Source organism: Mirounga angustirostris, unplaced genomic scaffold (assembly GCF_029215605.1).
Source record: "Mirounga angustirostris isolate CCGP_5_RB_7025 unplaced genomic scaffold, mMirAng1.0.hap1 SCAF_12, whole genome shotgun sequence".
Classification (NCBI taxonomy): Eukaryota; Metazoa; Chordata; class Mammalia; order Carnivora; family Phocidae; genus Mirounga; species Mirounga angustirostris.
The window spans coordinates 87698664-87715969 of record NW_026991720.1 but is presented as its reverse complement, the minus strand read 5'-3'; the positions used below and the strand labels follow the sequence as shown (position 1 = coordinate 87715969).

Below are 17306 nucleotides of genomic sequence, written 5' to 3'. Positions count from 1 at the left end.
GGGAAGTCTGCTTCTCCCTCTCCCTCTGCCTGCCGCTCCCCCTGCTTGTGCTTGCTCTCTCTCTCTCTGTCAAATAAATCAATGAAATCTTTAAAATAAATAAATAAATAAAGCAGGGTAGTAAGATGATGTGTGTGACTCTTCCTCTTCTGTCAGTACTCTTGTGGGCCCCACCTTCATCCCAGGGAGAAAGCTGTTGCCATTTTTCCAAAAAGAATCCTGTGTGTGTGTGATATGGGCATGCAGGTGTACGTGTGTGTGTGTGTGTGTGTGTGTAGGGGGTCTTATCTGTGTGCACAGGCATGGATATAAGCTCAAAACAAGGAGGTGCACGGTGCCTGCAATGGAAAAAAAATGTATTACTTTTAGTAGTTGCATGCTTTAACAATTTGGGATATTGTAATCAAAGAGAAGACTATAATAGATTTAAGTTGTATCTTTGTATGGGGTTGAACATTTATGAAGTTGTAGTGGTAGGATTTGTCCAAATGAAAGGAGTATGATTTTTTTCCCCTCTTTTTTTCCTAATGTATTTGCATAATGAACTACTACTGTAAAACAGGGTTTCTCACCACCAACGCCGTTCCCGTCGGGGCCTGGCTAATTGTCTGAGATGGGGGCACCCTGCGCAGTGTGGGGAGTTGAACAGCTTCCCGGGCCTCTATCCACTCGATGCCAGTAGCAGCCCTCACCCTCAGTCATGACAACCAAAACGGTCTCCAGCCACTGCCAATGTCCCCTAACGGACAAAGTCGCCCCCAGTTGAAAACAACTCCCATAAAACAGAACACCCCCATGTGTCATCGCATATTCTGTGCTTTTCTATACTTAAATTTTTCTCCACGTGAAAATGAATGTGTGTGCACATACACGAAGCCCAGAAATACCTGCCATGAATCACACACACGCAACAGCATGTAGAAAGTTTACTATTTCAGCTTCTGCAGAGCTGGTCACCAGGCTAATTTCCCCTTCACATTTGTATGTAAAACATAAAACAAGCTCTCTTCTAGAAACCCCTAAGCCGCAGTTTTTCCCACCTCAAAACCAGAAAAGGCAAAAGAAATAGCATGGCTGTAGCCACAGATCCTTCAGCCACATTTGGTGCTTGCCCTCCAAGCGGAGAGCCATGCAGCCTTACACCCCATCCATCAGACAGAGATAATCCTTGGATGTCACTGCTACTTAAAAAAAAATGTATTAGAACCAAAGAACCTAGATGTCATTCAATAGACAAGAGGATTAATTTTTCCCCTCTTTCTCAGAGAGGGCTTTTTATTCCCTTTCCTGATTATATTTTTGAATGCCCTTCAAGTAGCTGTTTTGCATGTTGATGGTGATGCAGTAGGATTTAATGAACTGTGAGCTAAAGCAGAGAGGCTGAGCGGGAAAATAAATGAGTGACAGTGACTCACCTCCATTCCTTCCACGCATGTCCAGATGCCGATGTCGTTTGGGTACCGGGAGCGACACAGTCCAGCAACCCTGCACATGGGAGCCTCATTAGGGAGTTTCCAGGCTTTCCTGCCATTGTTCTTTTTATTTTGGCTGTCTCCAGGTGACCTGTAGTTGAGGAGGAAACACACCGTTTGGGCTTCTGAGCCCTAGAGAAAGTCAGTCCCTCCAAGTGTCGGTGCCCCCTTGGGCTTCTGGGGAATCATCATTGCCTGATTATCCTACAGGACTTCCTGTCTGCAGGTGTTGATGGCCACCACCACAGGGCACTTGGGTCTGGGGGTCAATGCAGTTGGATTTGTTTGCTGAGATTACATTTGTGTTGTTGGTACTGTTCGTCGTCTTTTACGAGACTGTATTACTTACCCCCGGAGAAGTATAAGATAATTAAAGGAAATTGTTCTCATCAAACATACTCTTTGTCGAGTCTGACAGCATTAATTAATAAGGCTTGGCAAGAGCATGTGAATATGTGCAAACTTTTATTTTGTTACCAGGATTCTTTTTTACCTTTAATTTGATGAATGTATCCCCAGTCCGGAATGAACTCCTAGATTGATAGGTCTTTTGGGCTCCTAATGATCAGAAACAGTATCTGCCATTGTTTCTTCTGATATCATCTTCCCATCATCCCTGGTAAATTGTGGATCATACGATAGGTCCTCAGGAAATTCCTATAAATCCTACGGAAATCCGTATGGAATGAAATAACAGACTGATTAACAAACAGTTATACCTTAAGTCAAGCATTACATCTGAGAGAATCTACGACAAAGTAGGACTGCGTTTTGCTCCACTTCAAATATTTATATTTTGAACTTGCATCTGCTCAAACTACAGTTAATGTTGGGTCTGGAACAGAGCAGGTTGACCTGGTCCCAAACCCAGATTTTCTTTTTGCTCTGCTAATGGAAAACAAAAATACCAATAACAACAATGATGATAAAGCTGATACACGCAGTGAGCACTTATATGTGCTAAGCTTTCTATGTGTTAGTTAATCCTGTCGCCACCGTGGTCATATTCTCCCCGTCACACAGCAAAGGCAAGGGAAATTCAGAGGATTTAGGAAATTTGCTCAAGATCAGGCTGATGTAAGTGGCAGAACCAGGGTTCCAACCTCTGTCTGACTCAAGTCACTTTAACCACTGTCCAGGTTGAATGTTTTGGGTCTGGAGCTCCCTGCAACACCGTAACTAGGCTTGGATACAGAGAGGTCGTCGTGGTCCCCTGTGGGATCTGCATGGGGGCTCTCGGGCAGCTGAGCTCCCTGTCTCCTTCTCACCCACACTCCTGGCCTGGTCTGCTTACTGTCAGAGGTGAGGAACTTGGGCACAGTCTTGAGGGAAGGAGGAAGGGAGGAATAAATCAGCTCCAGTGAGTGTGTTTGGAGCCTCAGCCACACCATTTAAACGGATCTTTAAATATCGACAGGTAAAAAGAAGGGAGCTTGTAGAGATGGTGGAGTGGGTACCATCATCAGTTCCCGCTGCCTGTAGGTTCCCCTTTATCTCCAACAAATGAGCAGATCCCTGAGACCCACAAACAGTGGGTGCTTTCCTCTACACCCATCGAAATTCCCTTTTTGCATGTTTCTGTGAATTAAGTAGAAATGCTAACAAATAAACAGCAGGTGTAACGGTTCAGCTCAAATTTAAAGCTAAATTAATAGGATCTTCATAACCTTAGGATTGTTGAATTCATCTTTAATTGAAAAAAAAGTCTACTTATAATCTCGTCAAAGCCTGTTTCTTTTGGGTCACCTTCAGAGTCACATGGCTTTGATTCTTTCGTTTATTTGAACAGTATTCACTGAGCACCTGTTACTCGCAGGCATTGTTCTAGAGCCGCATCACAAACAAGGGCGTGGCTTTCCTGAAGCCTACCTTCTGGTAGGTTAAATGACACAAACAGAAATGCCATCGAGTCATATGAAGAACTGGCACAAGTGTGTCCCAGCGGAGGGCACAGCAGAAGAGGTGGGTGGGGGCCAGAACTCTAGAGCCCTATAGGCCAGGGTCCAGAGTTTGGGTTTTATTCTGGGTGCAGTGAGAAGACACTGAGGGCACCGAGTGAGGGAAAGACATAATCGGTTGATACTTTTAGAGGATCACTCTGGCTGCTTGGAGCCTGGGAAACCTCCTAGGGACGAATGCAGTGCTGTGCAGATAGACAGAAAAGGATAACTTTGAGGTCCGTTCTGGAAACGTAACTGACAGAATTTGATGATGGGCCGAATTGGAAAAGAGAGGGGTCAACATTTAGGAGGGGAATGGCCAATGATCTGGCGGGAAAAGCAGCAGAGGGTGAGGACATGGAAGCCAAGACAGGAAAGCCTTTCTTAGACCCAGTCAAATGCCAAGAGGTTGAGTGAGAGGAGAAAAGAGAAGAAGCCACTAGATTTGCCACCAGAGGCTGTTATTGACCTTGACAATCGCCATCTCAGATGTGTCTTGAGATTTTTTTCCAAGTGCAGGTGACTTCATTTTTACATCCCTGATAGACCTCTTTTTAGGCTGACAGTGCCCCAAGTGTTTTATCTGCATTGTGCTGAGCTCAGCTGCCACCAACCAAATCGTCAACTCGTTCCTCTGCCCCCAGCATCCCTGTGTTCTATGGGACTGATCACTATGCAGCGGGGGTCACCTGCAAACACTAGCTGCTGAGCCTTAGGCATCCCTGAGTCCCAGCGTGGAGCACATTTCCTGACTTGCTACACAGGTAGAAGGAAGGACTCCTCCGATCGCAATTAGTGTGCTCTTGGCACCCTCCACTTCACCGGCATTAGCATATGTGATGGCTAATGCTATGCTCATTGACCTGTCCATCCCATCTCTCTCCCTCTCTCTCTCCCCCTCTCTTTCTGTCTCACACACACACACACACACACACACACACACACACACACACACACACCAGGAGTAGTTCCAAGGAGCCAGGACCCCTGTCGTCACGCTCACCATTATATTACCTGCGTGAATGATGAGTGCTGGATATACAGTTGATGTTCAGTATACTTCTTTAAAAATGAACCTTATGAGAAAGGAGGGAGCAAGCAAACAATGAAGGAAAATTGGCTTGCTATTTGTGAAGAAGCCAGATCCCACATGTAAACGAGTACATTCATTTAGAAGATACCACTCCTTGAAAGAGAATGACCGGTTCTGTTCCAATACAGTTGGAGAGGCGGCGTCGGGGGAAACGTTCTTCCTCGCTGAGCAGCTTAGGCGGCTACTGCTTTGATCCTTGACCACAGCTGATTTCTGGAGGGCTGTCAGTGTAACATGACCCCCGGCTTCTGACTCATCACTGGCTTGTCCTTGCTGTGCGGGCTGCACTGTTCCGTTCCTCGGAGCTGTATCAACCGAGGAAAATTAGGGGAACAGTCATCGCTTTATTTAAATCCAAGGAAAGAATGTTGCCAGCTCAGATTCAAAAGGTCATTTTGTAATTCTCCCCATCCTAAGCAATGAGTAGAGCAGCATTTCCCAGGCAGCGTTCCCTCCCCGGTGTAGTGAACCATCCCTGTAAGAGCTAGAGCTGCGGGTGGACGCACGCACGCCGGGAGCCCCGCATCCAGATGCCTTCAGAGGTTCGCAACAGCTGAGGATTAAAGTGCTCTGAGGTCTTGGAGTAAAACACAAAAACATCTCTTTCACTGTGGAGTCTCATCACTCTTAATTTATCTGAATTCAACCACAGGCCCTGGGTAATCATCATCATCATCATCATCATCATCATGCACTTCTGTTTCCAGTAACGTGACCCCAGACACAAACCCACTTCATCTGGTGCCGGAGCAGAGAAACAAAGATTTTTTCCAACCCTGGAGGAGAAATTGGCCATAGACAGAGCCCACGATCCGCAAACCATGTGCACTGTGCTTTATAACAGAAGGGTAATCAAGGGTGCGGTGATTATACATCATTTTCACCTTGCACGCCGATGCAGGAACGTAGCTCCTGTCTAAGCTGGAACTCTGCTGAGCGGTTGTCCTTTTAGAAGGGCCTCTGGAGTTCTCGCTCGAGGGACTGATTCTTAGTGCTTGGCTGGGGTCCCTGAGACTGTTACCTCCCAGAGCGTCCCATACGAGGAACCCGCATGTAGGTTCGCCTCGGGGACTTTAAAGAAGGTTCCAGGCCCTCTTGTTTCTAAAGTCAAAGCCCTTTTTCCCTCGTGTGTACATTTACTATGGCAAGTTTCTTTTTCCCTCCTCTGGAGAAAGGTGCTGTTAAATTGACGTGGCATCTTAGCAGTTACTGGCATCCTGGGATCGTGGGAATCCTGCAGCTTGGGTAGGACTGCACTGAGCCAGGCCCTTCGGAAAACTGAGAACAAGTCAGACGAGGAGGAGACACATGGGAAGTAAACAGGTCTGGGGGCAAGAAAGGATGAGAGTGGGCAAACGATTTCACCATGATGAATCCTGCTTCACGAGCACTTGAATAATAACTTTCTTTCTGGAGAAAGACACTTTTGTTTTACAAAACTGCCACTATAGATTTCTGTCTAAGGTGTGGTTTCTGGCAAGCCCTGTGATTTGTTTGTTTATTAGCGTCCTCAATGCTTTGCTCTTCTCACCCAGGAATTACTTCTTCAAATTCCTGAGCCTTCCCCAGAGGTGTGTGTGGCTGTGTCCGTGCTGGGTCTGAGGTTCCTGCTCAGCCGCAGGAGTGGCTGCCCCCAGCCCATACGGGGCCCTCTTCGACAAGTGCCTGCCTCCAGCAGGGGTGCACTGCACCCGCCCCCATAGTAAGGTCACGCTGACACCAGCCCTGACCGACGCCCTGGCTCAGTGACCCGCATTACTGTCAGCTCTGGGCGTCATCTTGATTGTGGCACTATGTCCAAGGATAGATGAGTCAGGTTGCCAGCGTGTTTAAGGAGGCAGGGCCTGGACGGCAAGCGCTTTCAGAATTCTGACGCTGCTTTCTTGGCTGCCCTGTCAGATCCTTACCACTCGTGACACTCACCGTAGGGCTTGGTAGTAGGGCACCTCTGCCCTTATGACAGACCTGGGCCTCAGCTGCTCTTTGAAGGCGGGGAGCAGTGGTGGTGGTGGTGGTGTCCGCCGCCACTTCAGGGAGCCGGGAGCCCGCAGGAGGCCTGGAGGTGGAGGGGTTGCCCCCATGAACCGGGCCGCCCTGTAGCTTGTGATGTTTGTAAGCCAGGAAACCACCGGGCTGTTTTAACCCTTGCAGGTGTGCCAGGCACGGGCAGAAGAGCTGTGTCCCCTCTCTCTTATCGTCCATCTTGCTGCTCCCACCCCCACTCACCCACAGAACTTACAGACCTGTCAGTAATCCGATTTGGTCCACATTACCCTGATCCTGCGTTCCATCCATTTTCCGTTGTTAGGCGGTTTTCTTTTAATATTTGTCCCCTTGGTCAACCAGCACTGGAACTGAATTGGGTCGGCAGCACGTCCAGGGGAAGGACCATCTGTCTGGTTTCAGGGATTCCTTAGGGGAGGTGCTTCCTCCCTGCAGGATAAACGGACCTATATTTTTCCTGGGGGTCTCCTCTGCAGCCTTCCCAGATAATTTTTCAGCAATGGCTGGCCCTGTAAAAGAACGAACATGAGGCCCCATACAAACTGTTACCTACGGTGTTTGCTCGATTCCAGGACACTGTTCATTGTCAGATGCCACATCAAATGAATAGCACCTTTTCCCAGGTGCCAATGGCACTTCCAGAACAGTCTCTCAATCCAGCCCGAGTTGGTAAGCAGAAAGATATGGGCATATAGTGTGGCGAGCCGGGCATGGCCTGGGAAATGAGCCAGGAGCAGCTTCTAGGGTTACACCGCTGGGTCATAATTAACCCATGCACATCCCTCTTTTCTTCTGGGACTCGGGTACTTCACCTTCTGCTTGGTGTAGAATTTAGTTCAAAGCACAAAAGAATGAAGTTATCATGGCTTAGGGAGTTTCCTGTTTCTGGTGATAGCCTCTGACAAATGTCATATAAATTAACCTGGTCCCATAGCAACTTAGCCACACATAGAAAAAAAAAATCACACAACCACCAAGTGGTAATTTAGGAGTGTGGTTTTAGTTTTCAGATGCAAGAGTAGTTGGGGGAGGCCTACTGTTGTTTTATTTTTGATTTCTGGTTTAGTTTATGATGGGCAGAGAATGTTAGCTCTAAGTTCTCCATTTTATAACTTACGATATTTCCTTTGTGACTAGTTAGCTTGCGATCATTTTTTTTAATGCGTCATATGTGATTAGAAAATGTGTTTAGGGCGCCTGGGTGGCTCAGTTGGTTGAGCAACTGCCTTCGGCTCAGGTCATGATCCTGGAGTCCCAGGATCGAGTCCCACATCAGGCTTCCTGCTCAGCGGGGAGTCTGCTTCTCCCTCTGACCCTCCCCCCTCTTGTGCTCTCTTTCATTCTCTCTCTCAAATAAATAAATAAAATCTTTAAAAAAAAAAAAGAAAATGTGTTTAATCTCTCTTTTGTGTGCAAGGTTCCATGTATTTATTTTGTTCAAATCGTGTATATCCTCACTGTTTTTGTCTGCTTGGTCTGTAATTTCTGAGAAAAGGGTTTTTTTCCAAAGATTTTATTTATTTATTTATTTGAGAGAGAGAGAGAGCGCGCGCACGCGTGAGCATGAGCAGTGGGAGGGGCAGAGGGAGAGGGAGAAACAGACTCCACGCTGAGCAGGGAGCCCCATGCAGGGTCATGACCTGAGCGGAAGGCAGACACTTAACTGACTGAGCCACCCAGACATCCCTCTGAGAAAAGGGTCTTAAGTCTCCTATGATGGTTATAAGTGTGTCAGTCTCTCCTGGAACTCGATAGCTTTTGATTTATAGTTTTGTGCTGTTGGATGCATATAAGTTTATGACATGTCTTTTTAGTGGTGGAGCCTTCTTCATCCCATAAACTTTCCCCTTAAGTCCTATTTTATCTGATTAACTTTCCTACCCAGTTTTCTTTCGGTGAATATGTGTTTGTCTTGTCTCTTTCCAGTTTTTTATTTTCAGCTGTTCTGTGTCCTCTTGTCTTGGGCACCTCTCATAAATAGTATATAGCTGGCTTTTATAAAAGTCCAATCTGATAGTGCCTTTTAATAGGTAAGTTTTATCCATTTACATTTATTGTGGTTACTTTATATATTTGGACTTATTTCTGTCTTTTAATTTGTGTTTCTGTTTACCTTGCTTTCTATTTGCTTCTTTGTTCTCCTTACCTGTCTTCCATTAGATTAGCAAAGGTTTCTTTTTTTTAAAGATTTTTTTATTCATTTATTTGACACAGAGAGAGCGAGAGACAGAGAGAGACAGAGAGCAAGCACAAGCAGGGGAAATGGCAGGCAGAGGGAGAAGCAGGCTCCCCGCTGAGCAAGGAGCCTGATGAGGGGCTCGATCCTAGGACCCTGGGATCATGACCTGAGCCAAAGGCAGCCGCTTAACCCACTGAGCCACCCAGGCGCCCCAGATTAGCAAAGTTTTCTTAATCTTCTTCACATTTTTCTCTCTGCTAGTTTGGCCAGAATATGTTTTATTTTATGTATATAAATATATATATATAGTGATTGCCATTGAATTTTTAACATGCATACTGAACAATGATTTTTTTTTTCTAATATAGGCTATGATTATCCAGGATTTTGGTGTTCTCAAACAACACTTTTCTCTTAACTTAAAGTCAACTGGTAATTACAATAAAGAGTAGAAATCCTGGCCCAAAACATTGCCATGCATTCTCAGCCTACTGACTCACAAGGGGATTAGAGGCACCCTGATTGATTTATAAAGCATGGACTTTTTGCTAATACACTCTGTTTTACACCCTGGGGTGCTTTTGGACATCTGTCAAGTTCAGAGTGATACATTCATTTCCAGTCTTTAAAAATCTGTCTGTCAAGTTCCTGAAAATGGTCTGAAGTAGGATTGGGCAAAAGAGAATTCAGAATCCTATGGTCTACTGCTAGGGCCTGTTCCCATAAATCCTGTTTGTCATGTGTAATGACTTTTAGTGAGAAAATGAAGGGGCTCCTCCCTGCTGACACCTGCTTACTTATCCCTTGATTCCCAAACTTTAATGTCCATATGAATCCCCCAGGTATTTCCTAAATGCTAAATGGCTAAAATGCAGATTCTGATTCAGTATGTCTGTATTTCTGATGCCCTTCCAGGTGATGCCACTGCTTTCGGTCCATAGACCACATTTGAGTAACAAGTGCTTGGAGAATAAAATTTACCTAGGAAAATTGGGGCTTCAGCCCAAGGTCAGGGTTCCATGATACCTCACAGAACAGCAGATAGCAGAAGAAATACTCTCTTTGAAGTGGTTGGGGGTTCAGGATCATGTGAAATCTGAAGGTCTCCTTAAAGCCCTAAGGTCTGGCAGAGCCCGGTGTGAGTGCTCATTCTGTGCACCGTGAGTCCCCCTCGCCACAGTGGGCTCTGTCTGCCTTCCCTCTGGAGGTCAGCACAGCATGTGCTTCAAGTCTCAGACCTGTAACTGTGTCATCTAGACGTGACTCTGTGAGTCAGTGCCCCAAGAAAGAGCCTGCCTGGGGCCAGGGGCAGGTTTCCTGGTAATTTGTGTTTAAGACAAGCTTTAATAGAGCTACACTTTTAAATAGTAACCAGGAAAAAGCTTCTCTTTAACGGGTAGCCATTTATAGGACTCAGCTGTTGAGGCTCAAGGGTAGCATTAGGCTTAAGTTTAATCTTCTGTATACCATAATTTACAGCACTGAGTAAAGCATTGTACGTACAACAATTTCAGTCATTTGCTGTGATAAATAGCTATTGCTCTTGGCGGAACAGAAACACCGTCTCTGCTTTCCATTTATGAATATTGAATGGTCTCAGGCAGGCTTTTGCTGTAAGTTTTTAAAGGGGAAATCCCCGCTGATCACAACTCCTCACTAGCCCGAAGTGTAATTTCCCTGCTCCATGTGCCCGTCAGCCCTTGATCCGGACAGTAGTTCTGCAATGCGCATGTGTCCTGGGGAATATTGCACAGGGCACTTCTGACAATCCCTAGTGTAAGTCCTGCATTTTTGCACTACATCCCTCTGGTGGTTTGGTAGGATTTAACTAGTGGCAGGAAGCCACTGACAGGAATCAGGGAAATAGCTTAAAGGTGATCATCTGATTCGGGAAAAATAGAAGGGATGCGATTCTGTTGGATTCCTGACAGCGAGAAGATGGTGTCAGCTCAGGAAATTGAAATGAATGGGGGCCAAAGGGGGGGGGCGGAATGTCAAGACTCTAAATCTCTAGGGATCCACTCTTAAGAAACTCAGAGACATGCATGCCTTCCACCAGACTTCCCTTAGTTCAGATACTTTATTCCCGGCCACCTGGGAGGAGGCAAAATGGATAGTCAAGTATGACGCTTAGTAGAGTGACCAACTTGTCTTGGGAACTCACTGGGGCCAAGTTGGCCGGTCACCCTAGACTCAGGCTACCAGAAATTCTCCCCTCAGCCCAGTTCCTTTCCCATGGGCAAATTCTCTGCACTAGGGACTAAAATCCTTAGACTGGCATTCTTTGATTTGTCTCATGCTTTTGAGTACCCACTCTGCTAAGCATTGCTTTGGGTGGTGAGAGGACTCAAGGGTGAACATGAGTAGAGAGGGTGAACGAGTAAAATGGTGACCCTTGTCCTCCTTTTGAATGCCGTGGCATGGACCTTCCTGGGGCCAGTTTGGGAGTGGCCAGATGCCATTGGGCAGCAGCATCTCTCTAAGATGATTCCTTTGAATACAGAGACTAAAGGCTTCTGTTCTCACTATGGCCTTTTGAGGGTGATCCTGTATCTTTAGAAACATCTTCGATTTCTACTGCGTCTTGCCATTTACAAAGCACTCTCTAGTAGCTTCTGCATTCTCACTGTGATAACTCAGGCAGGTGGACTGGGTGCTGGCTTCCCAGCTTTGGAAGCTCAAAGACTTCAGCGACTTTCCTAAGATCACCAACTGAGAGGTGCAGAGCTGGGACTAGTATTCAGGACTCCTGAATCTGACCTCAGCGCACTGTCCGTGGACAGAGACCCTGGGGAAAAAATGCACAGCCTAGCAAAATATTGGAGGCAAGTGTACCTTTATGAAACATCCAACCTCGACCATTTCTGATTCCAGACGTACAGGCAACCAGCACCTCCTCTCGCTTTCTCGTCTCTGCTTCACATGGGATCCGAGCTTTCTGTAATGACTACTTGAAAAACAGTCTTACCGTTCTGATTCTGAGGGAATATTATTCAGTCTGCTTATAGGTTATGATCCACCCTCTCATTTCCTGGCCAGAAGATTGCATCAGAACAAAGTTACAGTCATTTGAGCAGACGCTGAAGGCATTCAGTTGTGTTCCGCATGAGAATAAATCCACTCAGCATTCTGATCAGTTACAACCAGTGATGAGAGAATTGTGTGGGCCCAAAACTCCAAGTATGTGTTTCATGCCTGTAAACCTACTAATGAGAATGGGGTTTGGCAGAAAACTGAGCTTAGCGTTGCTTGTTAGTATTCTGAGAGCTGGATTATAGACCCAGATACAATACAGTTTGATCTTGATAGCATCTCTCCTTCCCAGGCCTCAGATAAGTTTGTTAAGCAGGAAGATGACAGGAAGTAATCTGGAGAGAGAATTGTATCTAAGTGGCTCAAGAGACCTGGCCATTCAGGACTCTTTGGCAACCTTGCTGTGACTTCCCGCCTCTCTTTGCCCATCTGTGGAATGGGCTTGGTGGTGATGCTCCGAGGTTATTATTAGAAATGAAGAACTTGAAAATGCCTTGGCATGTGACTTGTGCTATAAATATGCCTCGCTGCCATGTGGGAAAAGGAGTTTTTAGCTGCAGCGTGTGACGAGATGAGGCCGGGTACGTCAGTCACTGGCAGTGGGAGCCTTGCCAGAGTCGGGAGAGGCGTGAGGCAGAGGACCAGGTGCTTGTGTGAGGAAGGAGGACAGAGAGACCATCTCTGAAGCAGTCTGGGACACCCTGGTGGAACGTTCAGAACAAACAGGCACAGAATAAATGTTTGAACGTCCGTCCGGCCTGAATTTAGAAGCAAACAGGGGACTGGAGATGAGGCTCTGTCTTTTCACACTGCGGGCTCTGTGCTCCAGCTCCAGCCATCCACTGAATTCCAGAGGCTTGGGCCTGGGGAAGGAGGAAGACCTGGGCAGACCAGTGGCCCTGTGAGGTTCAGCTGCTGTGTTTGAAAGAGGATTGTATTAGGAGAAGCGGCGCAGGTTAGGAACGAGCCAGACCCTGGAGCCAAGCAGCCTCGGTGTGCTTGTGGCTCCCTGCTCCTCACCAGCCAGGACACCTTCAGCCTGTCCCTCCATTGCTCCCTGCCTCTCTCCTCATCCACAAAAGGAGGGTGATATTAGTGCCTGTCTCGGAGGTTGTCAGGAGGATGAAATGAGTAAACGGGAGTGTGGAGCTTACACGAGCAGCCAGCATCTGTCTATGTGAGCATCGCGCCAGGACTTCCCCAGCCTTGCGCTTCTGGTGTATGGCAGAGAGGAGGCATACACTGGACTGGCCAAGGGGAGTTCACCTCCGGAGGACGGAGTGTGTTGACCATGAACTACGTGCTCATTGTCAGAGAGGCAGCGTCGGCTGGAAAGAAGAAGAGTCACAGACAGACGATAACCAGCCTTGGCTGGCCCACGGGCTGCATCCACACAAGCAGATCCCAGTGGCCAGTATCCTAGAAATTTCTGTCTGTTTATCTCACGCAAGTCTGTTTTTCCAGAGTCACTCGCTGATACCATATCTCTAGTCTAGAATCCTACGAAATCATTCCCCTGTTATCTGTCTGCCTCAACATGGGAAAAACCCCACTCATCTGGAACTCCTGTCGAATGCCTGCTGTCCTGCCTCCCTGCAGCGTGTGGGCAGGTCTGCTCTCTGCTGCACATGTCTTCAGAATGCCTGGATTTTGGGCTTTCAGAACAAGTGTCTTTAAATCCGCTGGTGAAAGGAGACAGCAGTCATCTGCGGGTTGGTATTTGCCAAAATGTGGCCTTATGCCGGGATGAAGTGATAGCTATTGGCATGAAACCTGGTTCCCCCTGGGCGTACACCCAGCCTGAACAGCTCCTTTAAAACCAGAAGCAATTTGTCATCTTTTGATTCTCTTCCAGCACTGTCCCTGTCACAGGTAGATAAATGAGGCGGCATATGGGTGTCCAAACGCAGGAACGTCTAATCCCTGCGGTTTCCCGTGGAGCCATCACTCCACGAGAATGGAGAGCATGGTGGGGTAGTCCCTGGTTTCAGGATTGTAACCATAAGCAAATTTTTTCATCGCATGTCCCATTTCTATGCATGAAATGCTTTCTCAGAACCTCCCAGCCCCCAGCATGACATTGATGGGTGCGTTTCTCATTTCAGACTCCTGAAATGAATCATACGTTTGTGAGCCCAACCTCTCCTGTCTCTAGTCCCACAGAATGCCACTAATCAAATCAATGTCTCAGCAGAAGCCAGCAAGCACCCCTGAATTAGAAAGAGATATGGGTGGGGCTTGGTGTTCTAAAAAGCATTCATGACAGAAGGCCAACGGGAAAGGCAGATGCGTTTCAGCTCACCTCAAGTTCCAGCTCCCTATGTGGCCTAAGAGATACCCGCACAGTCATCTACATAGCTTACATGGACCGTAGATTTTCTTGGTGGCATATAACTGAAGTCACCAGGTTGTTCCCAAGGACGCAATAGGCAGAAGAGGCCTCCCCCTGCCTCTCACTTGCCAAGACATGGGAGACCCGTGATACCCCTGTAAATGAAGGGTAGTCCTGTGGAGCGAATGAACTGCACGAGCCAAGGCAGGCCTGGTGCCCATGCCAAGGTCTGAGCATGCTGCTGGTCCTGCCAGACTGCTCTGATATCTTCTGTGGCCATAGGTCACACCCTTCACCCCCAGGCCTGCCAGAGTAACCAGACAGCCCCAGTCCTGAGAGTCCGGGTTTGGCCGGATCGACTCAAGTTCATCCCTAACCACAGGAAAATCATCTGCCCTGATAGTATTATGGTGAGTCACTGAGCATCCCGGAGGCGCCCTGAGAAAGGAGCAAATGTAAAGCATTTCCTCGGAGCTGGATCTCCTGAGCGTGGACCAGATTCTCCACAGGCCATCGTAAGGACTTTGTAGCCAGCTCCTAATTAGCTACAGTACTGAGGGAGAAATCTAGCATGACCTTTATCATCTAGAAATAAATCCCCCAATTGAGCTTTAGCCAGCAGTTTCCTACTAGAAATCTTTGAGGGGAGGGTGGTATTTCCTTTTATGTTTTCCTCATTAACCAGTAGTTTTAAGGAGCGACAAAATGACCCAGTGGGGCTGGGCTTACAGCCGTGGAGGATAATTGACTAGAGGTTAAGGGCTGGGTCTGGGCCCCTTTCCTCTCTCTTCTGGCCTTCATCATTCCTCTACCTACTGTGTGTGTGTAGCATCTACTTTATAAGGTCAGGTGAAGATCAAATGTAGAAATGTCCCCGAGCCTCGCGGTAGGAAGCACACAATACATCTTAGCTGTTGTGACTTATTGAGACTGATGGAAACTCTTACTTCATCAAGAGGATGAAATAGGAGAATAGTTTATTCCTACAAGACAGGTGCAAATTTTAGTGCATCTTTAAGGTAATTCTGTATTTCATTCATGGCGACATCACATCATCTTTTTTTTTTTTAAGCTTAAAAGGCTGAGCCAGCTGTACATGATATATTAAAGCCCCACATTTACTTACTTTAGAAAAGTTACTATTTTGAGAGTGTGTGATCATTCCCGGAAATAAATAAATATAACAATTTTGGTGTGCCTCTTGCCTGTTGGAAAGAGTTACATGTGAAGAGTGATTTCCATTTCCTTGGATGAGTATTTTCAAATTCCTGCTTTCTTTTCAAGCTTTGTCGTAAAGCAAGAGAAGGGAGGACCACGCGCTGCTCGTGGAAGGAGCTCCTTGTAACTCCTCTTCCCGGCCCCAGAGTGTCTGGCGAATAGGCACTCGGTCAATGTCTTATGAGTGAAAGAATGAATAATTCAGATGTTTAATCCTCTAAGTCAGTGATACTGAACCTTTAGCCATGCATCAGAATTATTCAGGGGGCTTGTTAAACCACAGATCGCTGGGCCCCACCCTCAGAGTTTCTGCTTTGGTGGGTCTGGGGTGGGACCTGGGAATGTGCATTTTCACCAGGCCTCCTGAGGATGCTGACACCATGGGCCCAGCAGCTATACTTCGAGAACCACTGCTTTGGGGTCCCTTCTGCTGCTGCGGTCTACTGGTTTTTTACCTGTTTCAAGACTTCCAAGAGATTGACATTTGTAGTTGTCTGACCTTGCCCCATAGACCTGTATGTACCATATACTCTGTAAAAAGTACCAGGATTTGATCAGATAGAAAAGCGACCTGGATTTTTTTTTTTTTCAATCGCGAACTACATTCTGTTCCCTGTACACTTATGAGAGAAGTGAGAATCAGATCACTACCTTCTTCCTGAGGTGGCCTGTGCGGGCAAGACACAGCCAGTAGGGGTGGAGTGCGGTGGTAGAGCTTGCAACACTTAAGCCAGATTGTATCTCCATCCAGTTTGGGAACCCCTACTTAGTGTCAGATGCGCTTAACTGCAAAGTTGAAACAAGACATGACCTTTTGCGGAAACTGCAGATGAGCAAAAAGGGTACAGGAGATGAGCATATGATACAAAAGGGAACGAGTTCCTTGCAAAGGCTTTTCATGCTGCCTATTGGTTGACTGAAGTCATTAGGCTCCCGGGATTCAAAAACACAGAGGGAGTTTCATGGCCTGAGGAAGGCTGCTGTCTTCAGAAAGTCATTCTAAGTCCAGATGTCACTTTGGATGGCAGGCAAAGAGCTAGAATTCCCAAACCCAGGCCCCGGAGAGCTCCCCTGCACCATGCATCCCCCTCTTCTTAGGGAAAGAGCCCTCGAGACCATGAGGACACTCAGTAGAGGCCAGCAACGGGTCAGTAGAAGGTACCAGAGGGACACCAGACTCCCTAAACAGAGAGAAGAGATCAAAGTGGAACCTGGGCAGGGAATTGAAGGGAAAGAGGGGATCAAGACTTTCCTCTGAAGTAGGGAGAGTGTATAAGTAACCTATTGCCATGTAACAAATTACCCCAACATCTGGCAGCTTAAAACCACAAGTATTTCCTGTCTGGCACGGTTTCCATGGGTCACAGGCCTGGAGTGGCGTAGCTGGTGCTTCTGGCCCAGGCTCTCTCATGAGGTTGTGGTCAGGCAGTCGTCTGAGCCACTGTCATCTGAAGGCTCGTCTGGGGCCCAAGGACCCTCTTCCAAGATGGCCCACTCACTGGGCTGTAGGCAGGAGAGCTCAGTTTCTCCTGCTCACAACAGAGCAGTTGACTTCCCGCAGTGCCAGTAAGCTAAGAGAGAGAGAAAGCCAGAAGGCTGAAGCAAGTGCCTGAGAGTGAGACGCCACCTCCTGAAGGAGGGGCGCCACCACAGAGTGAGGCCCTCTCATCCTCCCCTTGCCAGGCTCAGAAAAGCATGGGAGTAAGTGATATGGGGCCTTTGATGAAGGATGACGGGAGCTTTAAAAAGGACTCCAGGGCTGGCTCTGGGAGTTCTGCCTGATGGGGCTGAGGAGGGGTGGTTGTGTAGAGGAAGGGGCATTGGAAACTCTGGGGGCTTTAAGCCCACGATTCTGTAGGGGTCATGTGGACCCCTTATCTCTTCAGGCCATGGGCTATGTTGCTCATAAGGGACTGAAGCCCCCTGGGAGTCCCAAGGCTTAGGTTTGGTTGCAGAGAAGAGGAGCAAGGGGCGCCTGCTTAGAGCCATCTCTGTCCTAGAGAAAGAGCAGTCGACAGCCCCAAGATCTCCTAGG

The 17306-nt window shown here is 47.4% G+C and overlaps 1 protein-coding gene across 6 annotated transcripts in view; it reads left to right on the top strand.

The window, feature by feature from the left end:
- Positions 1–17306, top strand: part of ATXN7L1 (ataxin 7 like 1) — a 236263-nt gene that overhangs the window by 87371 nt on the left and 131586 nt on the right. The gene's annotated exons all lie outside the window — the stretch shown is intronic.